Source organism: Tiliqua scincoides, chromosome 5, assembly GCF_035046505.1.
Source record: "Tiliqua scincoides isolate rTilSci1 chromosome 5, rTilSci1.hap2, whole genome shotgun sequence".
Classification (NCBI taxonomy): Eukaryota; Metazoa; Chordata; class Lepidosauria; order Squamata; family Scincidae; genus Tiliqua; species Tiliqua scincoides.
Genome location: NC_089825.1, coordinates 61,292,606 through 61,309,915, shown reverse-complemented (window position 1 = coordinate 61,309,915; position 17,310 = coordinate 61,292,606). Strand labels below are relative to the sequence as shown.

The 17,310-nt window shown below is 43.9% G+C and overlaps 2 protein-coding genes across 11 annotated transcripts in view; one reads left to right on the top strand and one right to left on the bottom strand.

Annotated features, from left to right (window-relative positions):
- BLVRA (biliverdin reductase A) overlaps nt 1-4,929 on the bottom strand; it is a 46,787-nt gene extending 41,858 nt beyond the window's left edge. Inside the window, exon 1 of one of the 2 annotated variants that reach the window (XM_066631062.1) lies at nt 4,702-4,929. The gene's annotated coding sequence lies outside the window, so the exon portion shown is untranslated. Of the gene's footprint in view, nt 1-2,162; nt 2,265-4,701 lie in introns of those variants that run through there. The other variant, XM_066631064.1, reaches the window with a different exon arrangement.
- COA1 (cytochrome c oxidase assembly factor 1) overlaps nt 2,551-17,310 on the top strand; it is a 107,859-nt gene continuing 93,099 nt past the window's right edge. For 7 of the 9 annotated variants that reach the window (XM_066631070.1, XM_066631069.1, XM_066631073.1 and 4 more), the window contains exon 1: nt 4,772-5,024. The gene's annotated coding sequence lies outside the window, so the exon portion shown is untranslated. Of the gene's footprint in view, nt 2,591-4,768; nt 5,025-17,310 lie in introns of those variants that run through there. The other 2 variants (XM_066631074.1, XM_066631075.1) reach the window with 2 other exon arrangements.

Sequence of the window (17,310 nt, the reverse complement as noted above, 5' to 3'; positions counted from 1 at the left end):
TGCTTCCCTGGCGCTAGCCCAGCACTGGTGCTCTGACCCGCAAAAGTGACTTACGGCACATTTGCGACAGTGTGCACCAGCGGTGAGCCAGCATGCACTGTATAGGATTGGGGCCTAACCTGCTAAAAATCAAGACTGTTTATATCTGCAGAGTCCTCGGTTCTGTTTCTTGGTCATGGTACAGTGATCAAATCCAGAGACCTGGCTTTATACACAGAAACAACCTACAGTACTTTATTAATTGAGCATGTATGCACTTCTTCATCAGAAGTTTCGTTAAAATTGAAAACTTGTAATATTAAAAAGATATGCATGTATTTCCCAAGTGTGGCAACATCTTTCATATCTGCAGAAGGCTTTTCATTTGATCTCAGAGCATTTTAAAGTTTAAGGGAAACTTACAACTTGTTCACCTCCCCATCTTTCATTTGGGTATATTGGGTCAAACATGGATTTCCCCAATGGAAATATTCAGTATCTAGCACCTGTTTCTGACAATATTTGAATTTCTGATAACTCAACTCCTCTTTAATTTTTGAGCAGTTTTTTATTTACTTGTTCAATCTTCAGGTCCACAAAGCAATATAGGGCACAATCCTAACCCTTTATGTCAGCGCTTTTCAGCACTGGCAAAGTGGTGCCAATGGGACATGTGCTGCATTCTGCAGTTGGGGGACACTCACAGAGGCCTCCTCAAAGAAAGGGAATGTTTGTTCCCTTACCTCAGTGCTGGAAAGCACTGACATAAGAGGTTAGGATTGTGCCCTTAGGGTATTTTAAAATACAATTTTAACTATATTTCCAGAGCCAAAGCAGGGAGGAACCAGGTGATCTGATGCTGGGGATCAGGTGATCTGATGCCTTCTGTTGGTATATATGGAATGGCAATTGCTTGAATAGGTCAATTCCAAATCCCTTCCTTCTGGGAATAGAGATCTCTGAATATTCAAGGGACAAAGGTGCTCATCTGCTTCAGGTGCCTTCAGTTTCTTAAGCTCTGCTTAAACTCGGTTTGGCCACTGATATTTAAAGCCCAATCCTAGGCATATCTACTCAGAAGTAAGTCTCCTTATAGTCAATGTGTCTTACTCCCAGGTAAGTGTGGTTAGGATTGCAGCCTTAGCCAAGTTACATAATGTGTCTTGGATGTGCCTTGTCTCATCCTCTGTCCCCATGTTTGCTTCCTTTATTTCATTGTCTTTGTTCTACTTCCTCCCTTGTTACAGTGGGTTCTCTTCAAATGAGGCAGCACGGCACATTCAACATGGGACTAACTGCCATTTGGCGCCTCGTTTCCCAGGAGCAGTCATTCTACCTGCAGCATCTACGGGAGAAGTAAGGCAGCCAAACCCACTCCATGGCTGGTACAAGTTGCCACTTGCCTCCTCTCCTCCCAGACTGTTCTCTGCAATTACCATTTCAAGTGTATCTTGAAAGTTTTACTTCCAGTATTATTGGCTCCTTGGCCTTTTTCCTCCCCCGTCCCTTTTCCTCTTTGTACCGTGTCTACCAAATTTTAAGCCTGTGTTATTTTCTAATTTACACAGAGTGCCCAAAACATTTGGGCACTTTATAAATTCATAACAAATGCACCCCAAGTTATTAAGTTTTGGACAGATGCTCTGTACCTTGTTTAAAAAAATCTTATTCACAGCCCGCCTGTTTTTCTTAATGGAATCCAAGGCAGCATACACGGGGTTCCCAGATGGTAAACCCTACAGGTTCTGGCAGATCTAGACCTTCTTTGCTTCAGGCAAGATAATCGTGCGCCCTTGGACCATGCCCTAGAATGCAATACTTCTTATCCATTTGGTAGGCATCTCACCCTTTTAAAATTCAGTTTACAAGATTCAAAAACCATTCCAAGTCTTGCTTTTCCCTTTAGTTTTGATCAGAGCTGCAATAAAAGAGACAAGTGGGGGATGCACAAATAACCTCTCATATTCCAGAGACCTCAAAGAGTCAACACTAGCAAGCAAACTGGGGATAGGAGACTGAATAGCATAGCAAAATACCTTTAAAAAATTCTGGTGGCAATTAACAGGAAGTGGGCTTATTATTTACCTGCATCATCAGCATGCATGGAGCGTTGCATAGTAACAGCAAGGACAGAGCAATATGTGTCCTTTTGATTGACAGAGAACAAGAGAGGCTTTGCTTACCCTTCTTTCTGCTGCTCAGTTCCCTGCAGATCCTGTTTATACATCCAATCCACCAGCACCACTGTCATCAAAGCTGTGGCTTGCAGCTTACACAACTCCTGGGAAGGTCTGCTGGCTGTCAGCTGTGTCCCAACCCCTCCTTCTGCTTCTAATGGCAATCTGGGGGCGGGGCCTGAAGCCAGCAGCAGCTACACTGATAATGAGCATGAAAGCACTGATGAAAGCAACTAGTGCAACCAAGCGATTGCACCAGCCAAATGAGAAGAGAGGGAGGGGGTAGTGCCTAAGAGGGAGAAGCATGTGTGGATTGATCGGTCCTTTTGTGTAAGAAAAACCTGGGTGGAGCAGCTTTTCCTGGGCATCCTTAGCAAAGACAGCAAGAAATGCCAGCTGGGGGAGAACCCAATCCTATGCATGCCTACTCAGAAGTAAGTCCCATTACAGTCAGTGGGTTTTACTCTCAGGAAAATGTGGACTGGATTGTAGCCTTACAGCCGAATCCTAGGCACATCTACTCAGAAGTAAGTCCCATTATAGTCAATGGGGTTTACTCCCAGGAAAGTGTGGATAGAATTGTAGCCGGAGTTCTTTTCTGCCTGGGTCCTCTTTCCCCCCATTCCTGCTACATGCAGCCTGCATGCCTTTCCATAGTTGTGTTGGAACCCAGTTGCAAACAGGCTAATGCAATGCCCATCTTGGTGGTGGAGGGGGCACATTCTTCCTGACAACTGAGACACTCCCCAATTGCATGCATTATCTGTGGAGGTGGGCACAGTGCCACCAGCATAAGACTTACTTAAGGCTATATTTTATCATGCCTTGCCAGCCTGGGTCACTGCTACAGGAAGTCTTTGCCTTGAGTTACTGAGCTTCGAAGAGTGGGAGGTTATTTTTGGGCAGGGTGATCAGCGGGAAAGGCTTCTGTTGCCACAGTGGTGATGCAGAAGAGGAAATGTCAGCAGGTGGTGCTTGCCTGACAAGAGCCACCTGCCCAAATCCTGGTTCTCTACACAGTTAAAGGCACAAGAGCACTGCTGCCTTCCTTAGCACCCTTCTACATCAGGGGTGGGAAAACTTTCAACTTTAGGGATCCTAGACCTTTAGCAATTGTGTAGGAGAGAAAATTTCATCTGTGAGATGACAAGTCCCTAAAGTGGAAAGTTTGTCCACCCCTGTTCTATGTTAATGAGGAAGGCTGATTGACTTTCAGCTGGTACCTTTGGAAGTCCATCTTCTTAGCCATAGCTGACTACAATATCTGTCCCATGCTTGTTTCAATAAATTCCACGGTCACCCTACTGAATCCAAGAGGAATTTCTCTCAGGTAAATATGTATAGGATTGCAAGTGGAATTGTCCTTTACTAATCCAGTCCCTTAACCCAAGGGTGGGCAAACTTTCAGTTTTAGGGATCCTGGACCTTTAACTTAGAAGAGGGAATTTCAGCAGGTGCAGTGTCTCCTCTCACAGATGACATTCTCTCTCCTACACAGAGCCAAATTCTGTCCAATTTTCTAGCACCAGTGCAGCCATGCCAATGGGGCTTGTGCTTCATTCTGCAGTGAGGGTGCAATCATGGAGGCCTCCTCCAGGTAAGGGAGCATTAGTTCCCTTTCCTCAAGGCTGCATTGCTGCTGCACCAGCACTGGAAAGTTGGGTAGGATAGGGCCCACAATTGCTAAAGGTCCAGGATCGCTAAAGTGGAAAATTTGCCCACCTTTGCCTAGCCCAAATTTGATCCCTGTTGCACATATGGGTGTGACCACCCATGTATGCAACATTGGGCAGAAATGGCTTAAGTTTGTAGTGACTTGTAGTGAGAGCCAGGGTGGTGTAGTGGTTTGGGAGGTGGACTTAGAGCAGCCATTTTCAACCACTGTGCCTTGGCACACTGGTGTGCCATGAGTGGTCTGCAGGTGTGCCACAGGAATTTGGAGGAAGGCCATTTATTAATAGGGCCAATGGGAGATGGGAGCCCCCACTGGCAGCATGGTGTGCCTTGTTAATTGTCCAAAACCTGGTGGTGCACCTTGACCCATTTTAGTGCCTTGTCAGTGTGCCATGAGATGAAAAAGGTTGAAAATCACTGACTTAAGAGGTTTGAATCCCCCCCTCAGCCATGGAGCTTCCTGGGTGACCTTGGGCCAGTCACTTTCTCTCAGCCTCACCTACCTCACAAGATTGTTGTGAGGACAAAAGGAGGGGAGCAGCTGTGTACACAACCCTGAGCTCTTTGGAGAAAGGACAGAATAAAAATGTGAAAAATAAATAAAAATAGAGTAGATGTAGTTACAAATGCAATGATTTTTTTTTTTTAATCACAACTTAGCAGCTGAAAAATTTTAAAGCCAAGGAGGCTGCTTTCAGATGAGAAAAGCAGGGTGCCTTCATCCCAGCCCACCATTCCTCAGAGTGGGGAAACTGCCCCTCTCATCAAGCCCTTTATGAGCCGATCAGGGCTTGGTGATGCTGAAGCAAACGCCTGCATCCTCCCAAGGGTGCACAGCAAGCAGCAGCCCGGCCTGACCGCGCGTACTTACTGCGGGGCGCAGGCTCCTTCAGCGCACTGGAGGTGATGTGCAAGCAGGAGGCGTTGGTTCAGCCCTGCTGCAGTCAGTGGGGCTTCTGACCTCGCAAGGAGGGAGCCTGGCCAGCCTTCCCAGCACAGCGCGCGAGTCATTCTGCTGGGGAGGCTCAGGAAGTGCCTTCCCCGGGCAGCCTCTGCGCACTGAGCGGCACCCGCACAGCTCTGCTCGCGGGGAGGCGTCCCAACATGGCTGCGCCCAGCGGCAAGGCGTGACCCTGCGCAGAGCGCCCTCGTCTCGCCGCCTCAGCGACGTTGGGGCCTGATTCTTCTGGGTCGGTGAGTTTCCAGCCCGTTCTCAAGAGCTGCTCGGCAGGGTGGTCGCGCTCCTCGGCGCAGCTCCTGCGGGCTAAGGCCGGCGACAGCGAGCTTGCCAGGCTGAGAGCCCAAGGCTGTGCGTGCCTACTCAGAAGTCAGTCCCACTATAGTCAAGGGGGCTTACTCCCAGGTAAGTGTGGGTAGGTTTGCAGCCCGAGGCAAGCATCGGGTTGGGCTCTAAGGCTGCAATCCTATCCACACTCACCTGGAAGCCCTATTGACTATAATGCAATCCTGTCCACACTTGCCCGGGAGTAAACCTCATTGACTATAATGGGACTTACTTCTGAGTAGGCTTGCGTAGTATTGGGCTGTTCATAAGAGCCTGGCTGGGGGGGGGCTCTTCTTTTGTTCTTACGTTCAGCCCAATCCTATGCAATCCTGTAAGGATCCTGTAAGGCTGCAATCCTATCCACACTTGCCTGGGAGTAAGCCCTATTGTCTATAATGGGACTTCTGAGTAGTCATACTGGGCTGTAAGGCTGCAATCCTCACACTTGCCCATTGCTATAATGGGACTTACTTCTGAGCAGGCATGCATAGGATTGGGCTCTCAGGCTGCAGTCATAGCCATACTTACCTGGGAGTAAGCCTCATTTACCATAGACATGGATAGACAGACATGAATAGGCTTAGGCTTTTTCTCTCTGTTGCCTACTTGTTAATTAGTCACTCATTTTACAAGTTTATTTTAAAAGATAAAATAAGGAACCTTTACCTGCCCTGCTAGATCTCTAGACTCAAAAGTTGTCATACCCTCCCAGCCCCAAAAAATTCAAAGGAAAATTCCAGCATGAAGTTGCTGGGTTGAAATTCATATGCAGATCCACCCACTTTTGAGTTGAATAAAGGCTGAGAGTGAAGAGTTCATACATTACTTAGTTCTTAGATATGCTTGTAGACTATTAACTTGGCTTCATTTCTATTTGGGAGTGAGTTACATTCAAAAGATGGGATTTTTTTACTTTTTGCCCAAGTAGGCTTGTGACCTGTGAAAGGTTGTCACAGACACAGCACATTTGAAGGGTCTATACAAGACTCTGTTTTTCATGATAGCAGCTTCAAAGAGTAAGCTGTATTCAACAAAAACAACTGGGAGAGCTTACAATAGCCCACATATCTAAATAAATCTTAAAATACTTCTATGAGGGTCTAGAGCAGGGGTGTCCAAAGTTTTTGGCAGGAGGGCCACATCGTCTCTCTGACACTGTGTTGGGGGCCAGGGGGGAAAAAAAGAATTAATTTACATTTCAAATTTAAATAAATTTACATAAGTTTACATAAATGAATATATTAAAGAAGAACTTGTATGAATGAATGAAGGTCTTGCAATAGCTCAAGGCCTATAAAAGGCCTTGCACAAAGCAAGGTTGTCCTTTCCTTTGCTGCCACTACTGCATCACAAACGTGAAACAACAAGCAGTGGAGAGAGCCCTCGTCCCACAGCTCATGCGAGAGGTCAAACAGTTGCCCTCACGCTGCGTCGGGCCAGTGTTGGGCTCCAACAAATCTCCGGAGGGCCAGAGGCTCATTGGAAATTGGGGGCTCCCTGAGGGCCTCATTGAGAGGCCTCGAGGGCCGCAAGTGGCCCCAGGGCCGGGGTTTGGGCACCCCTGGTCTAGATTCTACCCTGATGTGGAAGTCTCCACAGGCAACTGGACTTTTTCCTTTCTCCTCCTCACCCACTCCTCATATCACTCTATATATGCTGAAAACTTCAGCAGCTGTTTTGCACTTATACTGTATTTAGTTCCCAAGGTGTGTTGAAAGCAAACATGTTCATAATACAGTACGTGTAAATGCCTGGATATGCCTGAGAGCCTTGTAAACTACTCTGAGCATCCTGAAGGAGGGGTGGGATACAGGGACAGACCAGCCCAATATAATTTGCCACTCAACACTGCCTTGACCTGCTGCCACCACTGAGTGCATAAGTTCAACCTTCCAAAAAACCCAGAGAGAAAAATTCAGCCTCTTACTTGTTCCTTCCCACATGCAGTTTCAGATTTGTTTGAAGCAGGGGTGCCCAAACTTTTTGCCAGGAGGGCCACATCATCTCTCTGACACTGTATCGGGGGCCAGGGGGAAAAAGAATTTACATTTTAAATTTGAATAAATTTACGTAAATGAATCTATTAGAGATGGAACATGAATGAATGAAGATCTTGCAATAGCTCAAGGCCTATAAAAGGCCTTGCACAAAGCAAGGCCAGCCTTTCCTTTGCCGCTGCCACTGCTGCATCACAGATGTGAAACTGCAAGCAGTGGAGGGAGACCTCGTCCCACAGTTGGCCATCATGTTGAGAGCAGTTGCATCAGGCCAGTGTAGGCTCCAGCAAGTCTCCGGAGGGCCAGAGGCTTATTGGAGACTGGGGGCTCCCTGAGGGCTAGATTGGGAGTCCTTGAGGGCCACAAGTGGCCCCAGGGCTGGGGTTTGGGCACACCTGGTTTAAAGGAACAGTGTGAAGAAGGAGCAAGGTGAGTGAGTGGGAAAGTGGTTCACTGCCGCTCTGTCCATAGCAGGTTGGAGGGAAACAGTGGAAGACAGAAGCAAAGAGCACTCCAAGTCTGCCATTCCCCTGCCACCTGATACAAGTCACATTATTTGCATCAAGGATGGGCTGGCCATTGTGGAAAACGTATGAAATAATTTTCTAAAGTGAATTGGGGCTTTCCCAAAAATTTGTGTTCGATGCTTTTGGATTTGTGTTGCTAGCATTTAAAGAACATACTTGGTAATTAGTCTGTGGAACTCCTTGCCATAGGATGTGGTGGTGGCTGGCTTTAGAAGTAGGCTGTCTCAGAATGTGACATGCAAATGAGTGGCAACGGAGAGAGATCTTGGGGTGGTGGTGGACAGGTCGATGAAAGTATCGACCCAATGTGCGGCGGCAGTTAAGAAGGCCAATTCTATGCTTGGGATCATTAGGAAAGGTATTGAGAACAAAACGGCTAATATTATAATGCCGTTGTACAAATCTGTGGTAAGGCCACACCTGGAGTATTGTGTCCAGTTCTGGTCGCCGCATCTCAAAAAAGACATAGTGGAAATGGAAAAGGTACAAAAGAGAGCGACTAAGATGATTACGGGGCTGGGGCACCTTCCTTACGAGGAAAGGCTACGGCGTTTGAGCCTCTTCAGCCTAGAAAAGAGACGCCTGAGGGGGGACATGATTGAGACATACAAAATTATGCAGGGGATGGACAGAGTGGATAGGGGGATGCTCTTTACACTCTCACATAACACCAGAACCAGGGGACATCCACTAAAATTGAGTGTTGGGAGAGTTAGAACAGACAAGAGAAAATATTTCTTTACACAGCGTGTGGTTGGTCTGTGGAACTCCTTGCCACAGGATGTGGTGACGGCATCTGGCCTGGACGCCTTTAAAAAGGGATTGGACAAGTTTCTGGAGGAAAAATCCATTACGGGGTACAAGCCATGATGTGTATGCGCAACCTCCTGATTTTAGAAGTGGGCTACGTCAGAAGGCCAGATGCAAGGGAGGGCACCAGGATGAGGTCTCTTGTTATGTGGTGTGCTCCCTGGGGCATTTGGAGGGGCCGCTGTGAGATACAGGAAGCTGGACTAGATGGGCCTATGGCCTGATCCAGTGGGGCTGTTCTTATGTTCTTATGTAACGGGATGCAGGCATCTCGTCTTGTGTGCCTTCTGAGGCATTTGGTGGGTCACTGTGAGATACAGGAAACTAGACTAGATGGGCTTTTTGCCTGATTCAGTAGGGCTCTTCTTATGTTCTTACTTGAATAGCTTTTTAAAAAGCAGTCTAGCTAGAACAAAGAAAAAAGCAAACTAAAGCTAGTAGATGGTACAAGAAAATGCTCACCAGTATTATTGCATTTCTTGCTACAGTCCCTGCTGAAAACTGAATGAAAACTGTTTTCACATGATATTTAAACTGTCTTTTCTTTTTAAGTCTCTTTTGTCCTTGTCCTAGTTCTACAAGATGAAAACATAAGTACTGTATGATATATTGCAAGAGGAAAATCAAATGCACACTTGAACAAATCACCGCAGATAGCCTATAAGTCGATCCCACAGATAAGCCGAGGGCAGGTTTTGAGCCAACAGTCATGGAATTTTCAATGACCCTCGGATAAGTCGGGGGTTAAACTTAGAGGGGTGTCTGACTATAGTTTTGTCTGATTTTACTCGAGGCCAGATCCTGAAAAATAACCCACCACTAATTGTTACCTAAGAACTGTAGTTTCTAATTTATTAAAAACATAGTAAAAGATCATAAGATACGTTTTTATTCTTTTTAAATTCCGGTCTTCATCACGTTTTTGTAAGAACTATCAGAGTAAGTGCACTGTAAACTACATACCAGTAAAACGGTTGTTCCCAACCTGGTATTCATGTACTCCCAGGGACACTCAACAGGACCTTTAGGGGTACTTGAAAAAGAATGGAATAATGGTAGAAAAAGGCAGGTCATGCTCCAGAATGCCTTGCAAGGACCAGCAAGGCAGGAAGGGAGGTAGCTAGTTGGCTGTGAAAGCCCCACCAATAGCTAGTATTTGGTCATCAATTCATGTATGAACCGGTGATTGAAAACCACCACAGTAAAAAAGCTGAAACATAATATGGAAAGTGATCAATCACCCAGAATTTCTCAGCACACTTCTGGTGCAAAACAGTGCAAAGGCAGAGTCTCCTGTTCTTCAAACAGATAAAAAGAGAAAACACTGTGATAAATACATGAAGTCTGGGCTTTCATATAGAGGAGATGAGGGCTTGTCTTATTAATTACAAACACTTTGCTAATAGGAAGGGTACAGTTTATGAAAATGGGCTGCCAAGGGATATGCAAGTGAAAAAGGTTGGGAACCACTGCAGGAGAACCATGAATCAAATCCAGCTTTAAAGTGTCTAGTGTGTTAAGCCAGAAGCTCTACGTACAACATACAACCCATAACACATAACTGGGAGTGTGCAATTCAGTTCACAGCAGAGAGATGTAGCTGCATATATTTGCAACCCTTTTTACTCAAAAGTAGACCCACTGCTTTCCATAGGTGTTCTTAAGTAAGAGTGCATTGAACTGTAGCCTGCTTCAGATGGAAAGGAGGATTCCCATCCTGGTGTTTCAAAAAACAGACCTGCTTTGCAAGCATTTGCAAAGCAGAAGCAGGCTGCAGCAGAAGGAAGGAGAATAAAAGGTTAAGAAATTGCTTCTAAGGAGCTGTGGCTGCCTGCTGCTTGAGAAACTTGGCGCCTCTGCCCTTGAGAAATGAAACTTTTCAGAGTTGAAAGGTTCTGCCCTCTGATTGTCCCGGAGATAAGGCAAAGTGATAATTTGAGCTTGATTACTTGGCAAAAATTTCACCTACTGGTTTCAGATTATTATGGACTGATATAAACACAAACCAATGTTAACTTCATGTATTAAAATTGTCCTCAAAGTGCACAACTGATCTGGGATTTCTTTTATTTGCTTTTTGCAATTCTGTGTCTCAAATTGCATTATTATTATTTTTAGTAGTAGTAGTATTTATATACCACTTTTCAACAAAAAGTTCATAATTACTGTATTTAAAACTTCAGCCACATGGTAACTAGAAAATATGATATCCATTTGTTAGTGCGTTTCCAGAATGTGAAATGCTTTGAACACATTATTGAAGTAATAACAACCTTGCAGGGTAGGCCAGTGTTTTTTCTTCACACAAAGAAGATCAAGAACAGGTGTAAACTTGCATAAAAACATAGCTGCTTGGATTGGTTTCATGTTTTACTGGTGTCCTGACTGCTTTTTGATATTAACATCTTTATCAAATGAATATTTTAGGAATTGCCTCAATAGAACTGCATTACAGTGACCTCTAACAAACTGTCTAATCTTTTATTGATTGATTTGTTTTGCTATGTAAACGACTTTGTGAACTGCTTTTTGTTTAAAAGCCTTGTTGGCATCCTTCAGTCTTGGAAGACTATGGTATCGCGCTCTGAATGGTGGTTCTGGAACAGTGTCCTCTCCAGTGCGCAAAGCCTGGGTAAAGTAGATATGGAGGATAGACTGTTACCCATGCAGCAAATCCCCCCTCTCCACATCGCTGAAACGGTCCAATGGAAAGGCAGAAGCCAATATGGTTGGTTCCAGCGACGTCGCACGAGTTGCCAGAACGTGACTGTGTTTAGCCATGAACTGCCTCAGGGACTCTGGCTCTGAATTGTGCCTCGAGGTTGACTCCTGAAGCCTTTTCCATAACTGGATGTAGCCACAAGGCAGTGGAGGTTTGGGATCAGAGTTCTCCTTCTCCCTGATGAGCTGCCTTCCCAGGCTGATGAGTCCCATCTATCCGGTGGCTGTTTAGTCGCCTCTTACGACAAGTTCAGCCAAACTGAGGGCCTATTCTTATCCCCCAGGGGTTTGAAAAGCAGTATTATTATTATTATTATTATTATTATTATAAAATTATTATAAAATTAATCTTGTTACACCTGTTGCATGTTCTCTTGCAGCTCCTATGTTCAGCTGCTTTTCTCACAACCCAACTCATTTCCAGCCTTGGAGTCTGGAGTCAGCGATAGGGAGAAATTCTGAGGTGTCAGGTAGAGGAAGAGTTGAGTCCTGCCAGCTGCTTCTTCCCAGGAAATAACTTACCCCCTTCCATCATGCTGCTGTTCAGCAATGACCTGTCTTCAAAGACAGTTCTTTTGCCATTAAGCATAGTTCAGAGGTTATATCTGAAGCATGAATTTCCTGTATTGCAGTGCCTGCTTTTATCACTTATGCTGCATGAGCTTTCAAGAAAGACACTTGACTTTTTTAAAAATTTAAATAATTATGTTTATGGTTTTGAAGAGCCTCATGACAGTACTGTGTTCACAGAACAATTCCAGGGGGTGTATGTTTCTTTTCCTAGCTTTTAACAAGACAGGTGTGTGAATTCATCTCTGTGTGTGAAGGTGAATTCATCACCTTCTTTCCAGGCTCTTTGGCAAAAGCCCTTCTTGTTTCTTGTCGTGACTACTACAGCCTCCACCTTGCTAATTCTTCATTGGCTCATCTTAGATCCTTACCTCCATCCAACACTCTGCTGCTAAAGTAGTCCTTCTAGCTTTTTGTGCTGACCACATCATGCCCATCTTTAAATTTCTTCACTGGCTTCCTGAGTTGTCCTATATCCTGTCCAAGCTCCATGGCTTCATCTATCCCTATCTTTTGGCACTCATATCCTGTTACACTCCTGCCTGTGATAGTTGCTCTTTCAGCTTCACTACCATCAGCTGTCCAAAGAGTTCCTGCTTTCTTGAATGGCTGTTTCCCTTTGTCCCTTGTACTTGGAACTGCCTCTTGGTATACCTATGGGATGCTTCCTCACTCACTTCCTTAGGAAAACCCATCTTTTCTATGAAACCTTAGTCCATGTTCCCTACCGTAGCTAACATTGCAATCCTATACATAGGAGTAAATCCCACTGAACGTATTAAGGCTTCTGAATAGGCTGGCACTCTAAGCTGAGTGTTTCAGTTACATAAGATTGGAAATCCCAGGAAATTCTCAGGCCCCCTCCTTTGGCTCCTGGACCCCCTTCATCTCACAGATGACAAGCTGCACCTGCTGAAATCCCCCCTACACAATTGTTAAAGGTTCAGGAGCTCTAAAGTTGAAAGGTTGGTCACACCTGATGTAAGGTGCCACGTACATAGACGACAGTGTATCAATCCATTTAATAATACTCCAAAATAAATTTCTTTGTCAGAGTAAAGTTTGAGACTTTCTTTTTCAAAAAGTCATTAATTCTGAAAATTAAGGCCACACTTAGTACAAAATAAATGGGTGGAAATGTGTACATTTTTATGTTATGTTGTAGCTTAGCTCAGACCATATTATCCTGACAAAAGGCATTAAAGATCTCTTACCTGGCACTGCAGAAAATACTCTTGAAAAAGCTTGACTTTTAAAAAAAATGTAATAGCAATGGACAATATCTGAGGTCATTCACCCCCCTTTCACACTGTTGTTTTAAGTCTAGGAACATAAATAACTCTTCTATACTTTCAAATTAGCTATGCAAGGAGAAAGAGATGTGTTTTACTGGGTTATGCTATTATTTAAATGCCTACATACTGTACAACCACTAGAGGGAGGTTTTCCACTGCCAAATACGAACTTCTCTCCCTCCCCCACAATGCAAATTCTCTGCTTGATCTTAAACATGTTTACTTGGAAGTAGATCCCACTGAGTTCAGTGTGACTTACTTCCTTGCAAGTATGTTTAGGATGGCAGCATTTAATCTTGTCAAGCTTGTTACGCACCATATGTCGACTACTACATTTTCCTTATATTGGTGTGAGGGATTCCTCCTCCCTGTCTGCCCTGTTGGGTCTTTGTTTCTCTTTTCTTTGTGCTTGTATTTACATTTAAAATAGAGTCTCTGTGGAAAAGCTTAAATCACTGCTGTTTCAATTCAGATGTTTCCTAAATGTAGGAAGGCCACCTGTTTTGCCTTGCTTGTACTAGTGTTACCAAAAGAGTACAAACTTTCTTCCCTTACATTGGGATGCAGAATAAAATATGTATGTATTTAATTATTTGTCTCTTCTGTAGTTTGGTGATTACAGCATGCAGGATTTTTAAAAATATTTTTTGTTTTGCCCCTATATGCAAGAAGTAAATGTATACAATGTTCTTTTCTTCTGCTACAGTTTTAATAGAGAAGTTAAATGATTCGAAAGAGCATTGTAAATACTTCTTGCCCACTTTTATTTTATGATATACCAGACATGCAGAGAAAAAAACATGGAAAATGTGGTTGATTGATTTATATCACATTTTCCCCTCTGAATAAACGAAGCACTTCCCAGATTAGAAGGAAAATAAACCCTCTTAGTTCTTCTCTCTTGATGTCAAGGTTAAATACCCATAAAATGGTTATGTCAACTTTTCAACACATTATTTAGGGTCCAATCCTATCCAACTTTCCAGCTCCGGTGCAGCTGCAATGCAGCCCCAAGGTAAGGGAACAAATGTTACTATACCTTGAGGAGGCCTCTGTGACTGCCTCCCCAACACAGGGTGCAGTGCACGCCCCATTGGCATGGCTGCACCGGCACTGGAATATTGGGTAGGATTGGGCCCTTAGTTTCTCATGCTAAAGGTTTAAGATTTCATTTTTACTGAAGGAATATATATTGTTGCCTTCATTGGGATATAAAATAGATTTCTGCCATGTATAGAGCTGTATTAGCTATGATGTCTTGAACATTTATTTTATATAACTCTCATTTTACATAACTCTCATCTGTCAGTGGAACTTCAGTCTATGCTTTCCAACTTGTTATTTAAATAAAAATAGTCCCTTTGTAGGCTTAAGGGGGACTGAGCCAAGACGTCACCTGGAATATTCAGACTCTGGGGTTAGAGATTCTTAACTGGGGTATTCATGACCCTTGGGGTTATGGTAACCAAATGATGATAGGACTTGATTGCTGAACAGTTTTTAAAAATATTGTTGTTTGGTTAGATCAGGGGAGTCAAACATAAAGCCTGCAGGATGGATATGACCCTCAGAAGCTCTTTATCTAACCCCCCCATGTTAATTGGTCTCTCTCAGCACTAGCTGCTATCAGCTGCAGAGTTGTAAAGTGATGCATCAACAGAAGTGCCTCTGCTGAAAGGCAGAGACCCCTATTATCATGCAGGTGTCACTGCTGCAAGGGCAGCCCACATGATAGTTGGGCTCTCTCAGTGTTCTGTGGTACAAAGGAAGACTGAGGGGTGAGGAAGGGAGAAGCTGTTAGGAGAGCCCAATTATCACACAGGCCACCCTTTCAGCAGCACTGCCTCTGCTGAGGTGTCACTTTGCAGAGGACCTCTCAGTTGCTGAGCTGCGAAGTGAGGACTCAACAGAAGCCGTGATGCTGAAAGGGCCACCCACGTGATAACTGAGCTGTCCCTTATCTTGAAAATATAAGGTTTTGTGTTTTCTTTTGTCATTTGCAGCTAATGAGTTCCTAAGTGAGAAAAATGTGCTTATTTCTGGTCATCACCTTTTAATGATGTCAGTACCTACTTAATGACATCACTTCTGGTCCTCAGCAGGTGCCATGGATGCTATCTGAAATGTATGAAATGTTTGACACCCCTGTTTTAGATTATTACCGATCACTGTTATCAATACGGATTGTGGCATTCTATTCCTAGCTATCCATACGTAAAGTAAAACTATTGACATCTTTTGAAGTCATATTGGTTCCCAATAGGACTGGTGGTGATGAGTTTGACAGTTTGGTGAAGAGAGTATGGGGACATATTGGACAATCCATTGGGGGTCTTTAATTGTAAAAATGTTAAGAGCTTCTGCTCTAGTACTAGTTGTTTGACCAAATACAGATTTACTGCTTGGGCCACTGATAATATAGAAGAGTTGGCAATCCTAGCTGTGTATCACAAAAAAATAGTGGTATCTATGAATGTGCATTTAATGCTCAGCAAGTGTTGTAATTATGCTAAATGTTATCCTGTGTAGAAACAATATTCCTATACAAAGTTATCTTCTTAGGTCAGCAACTTTGTTTCTGTAATCTGAAGCTTCAAGAGATCATAGGTTCTGCTGCTCTGCTTTGTTTATGGCAGTGGTTCCCAAACTGGGGTCCTTTCCCAGGAAAGCTGTGGCTCTGCTCCCTTAAGGGGTGGGGTAATGGCAAAGGCAATGACATGATCGCCACATTTGTGCTGCTGCTAGGGACAAAACTTTTTTTATGTACTTACCTCTGGCAGCGTCGGCCCTCCAGAGGGTGTGGGGAGCCCACGGACCACTTTGCAGGGCTCTCCAAGCCTCGGAATAGCTAAAAAATAGCTATTTGTTTGGTTAGATCAGGGGAGTCAAACATAAAGCCTGCAGGATGGATATGACCCTCAGAAGCTCTTTATCTAACCCCCCCCCCCATGTTAATTGGTCTCTCTCAGCTCTAGCTGCTATCCAGCTGCTGGGTTGCACTAGTTGCAACCCAGTTTCTGTTTGCGCTCACAAAACCACTGAGAGAATGACTGAGAAATAAGATAGACTTTATTTTCAATGTTGTAAAATTCAACACATCTTTGTGGGTCCTATTATTGAAGATCCCTTTTGAAATGATGACTTAAAATAAAAAAAAATTCTACTTTTGGCTTCTTTAGGGTCACCATTTGTTGGCAGAAAGTGCACTGATTCCCAAGTTTATTTAGATTGACATGATAGGAGGAATCTGCTAAATTTAAAGTTTCACAAATTACTTCCTTCAGGGTTCTGCTGTAATTTCTCGTTCTTTTCATTGGGTTTCATCTCCTCATTCCATTCCCCGGCTCTTGTTCCTAATTCTTCATTATTAATTTCCCCCTCCTCATTCATAGTCTTGACTGTTGGCGTCAGGAAAAACCTCTGAGCTGGTGTGCTAATCTTTTGCATTTCCCATCCATTGTTGTCTGTGCTGAGGCCTTTGTTCATGCTTGGCTTGATTTGGGCACTGAAACTTCCATTATATTTTGTTTAGACTTGCTGCTTTGGGGCAAACTTGTCTGCACTTGCCCAGTATTGCTGGACACAGTACCCGTCTTTCTGTGCGACCCTTCCCCACTCTCTGCGGGGCCAGAGTTTCTCCTGGCCATAGATCATTAATCCTGTGCTTCTTCATAATGAACACACAGCGCCACTAATGTAAACCAGCCCTTCTAGCATTCAACGTTTTGGTCAAGGAGGATAGGAAGTCTTTTTAGAATTCATCAGGCTGTATTAGTCTTCATTCCATGAACATGGTACACATTTTTAGGGACCACGGAACCAATTTTGTTCCAATAATAATGTTGAAAGTATGTTCTTAAGATACAGTACACAAAATACACCTGTGCTGTCTTTCGATTAATTGTGCAAAATAGGATCCTGATTGAGGACCTTTTATGGTTTCTTGAGTCCTCTGATCCAGTGGGTCTCAAACTTTTCAGCACTGGGACCCACTTTTTAGAATGACAATGACTGGAAGTGATGTCATTAACCTGGAAGTGATGACATGGCCAAAAGTGACATCATCAAGCACAAAAATTTTTAACAATCCTAGGCTGCAATCCTATCCACACTCACCCAACAGTAAGCCCATTGACTATCATTATTAAAAGCATATACGTTGTAGCCTGTTAAAATTACAGATCTGTTACATTCCTCCAAATGGAGTCACATACCATGATAACATCAAGTCTACTATACAGTATTAAAAATAAAATATTGAAATGAGTTGGGACC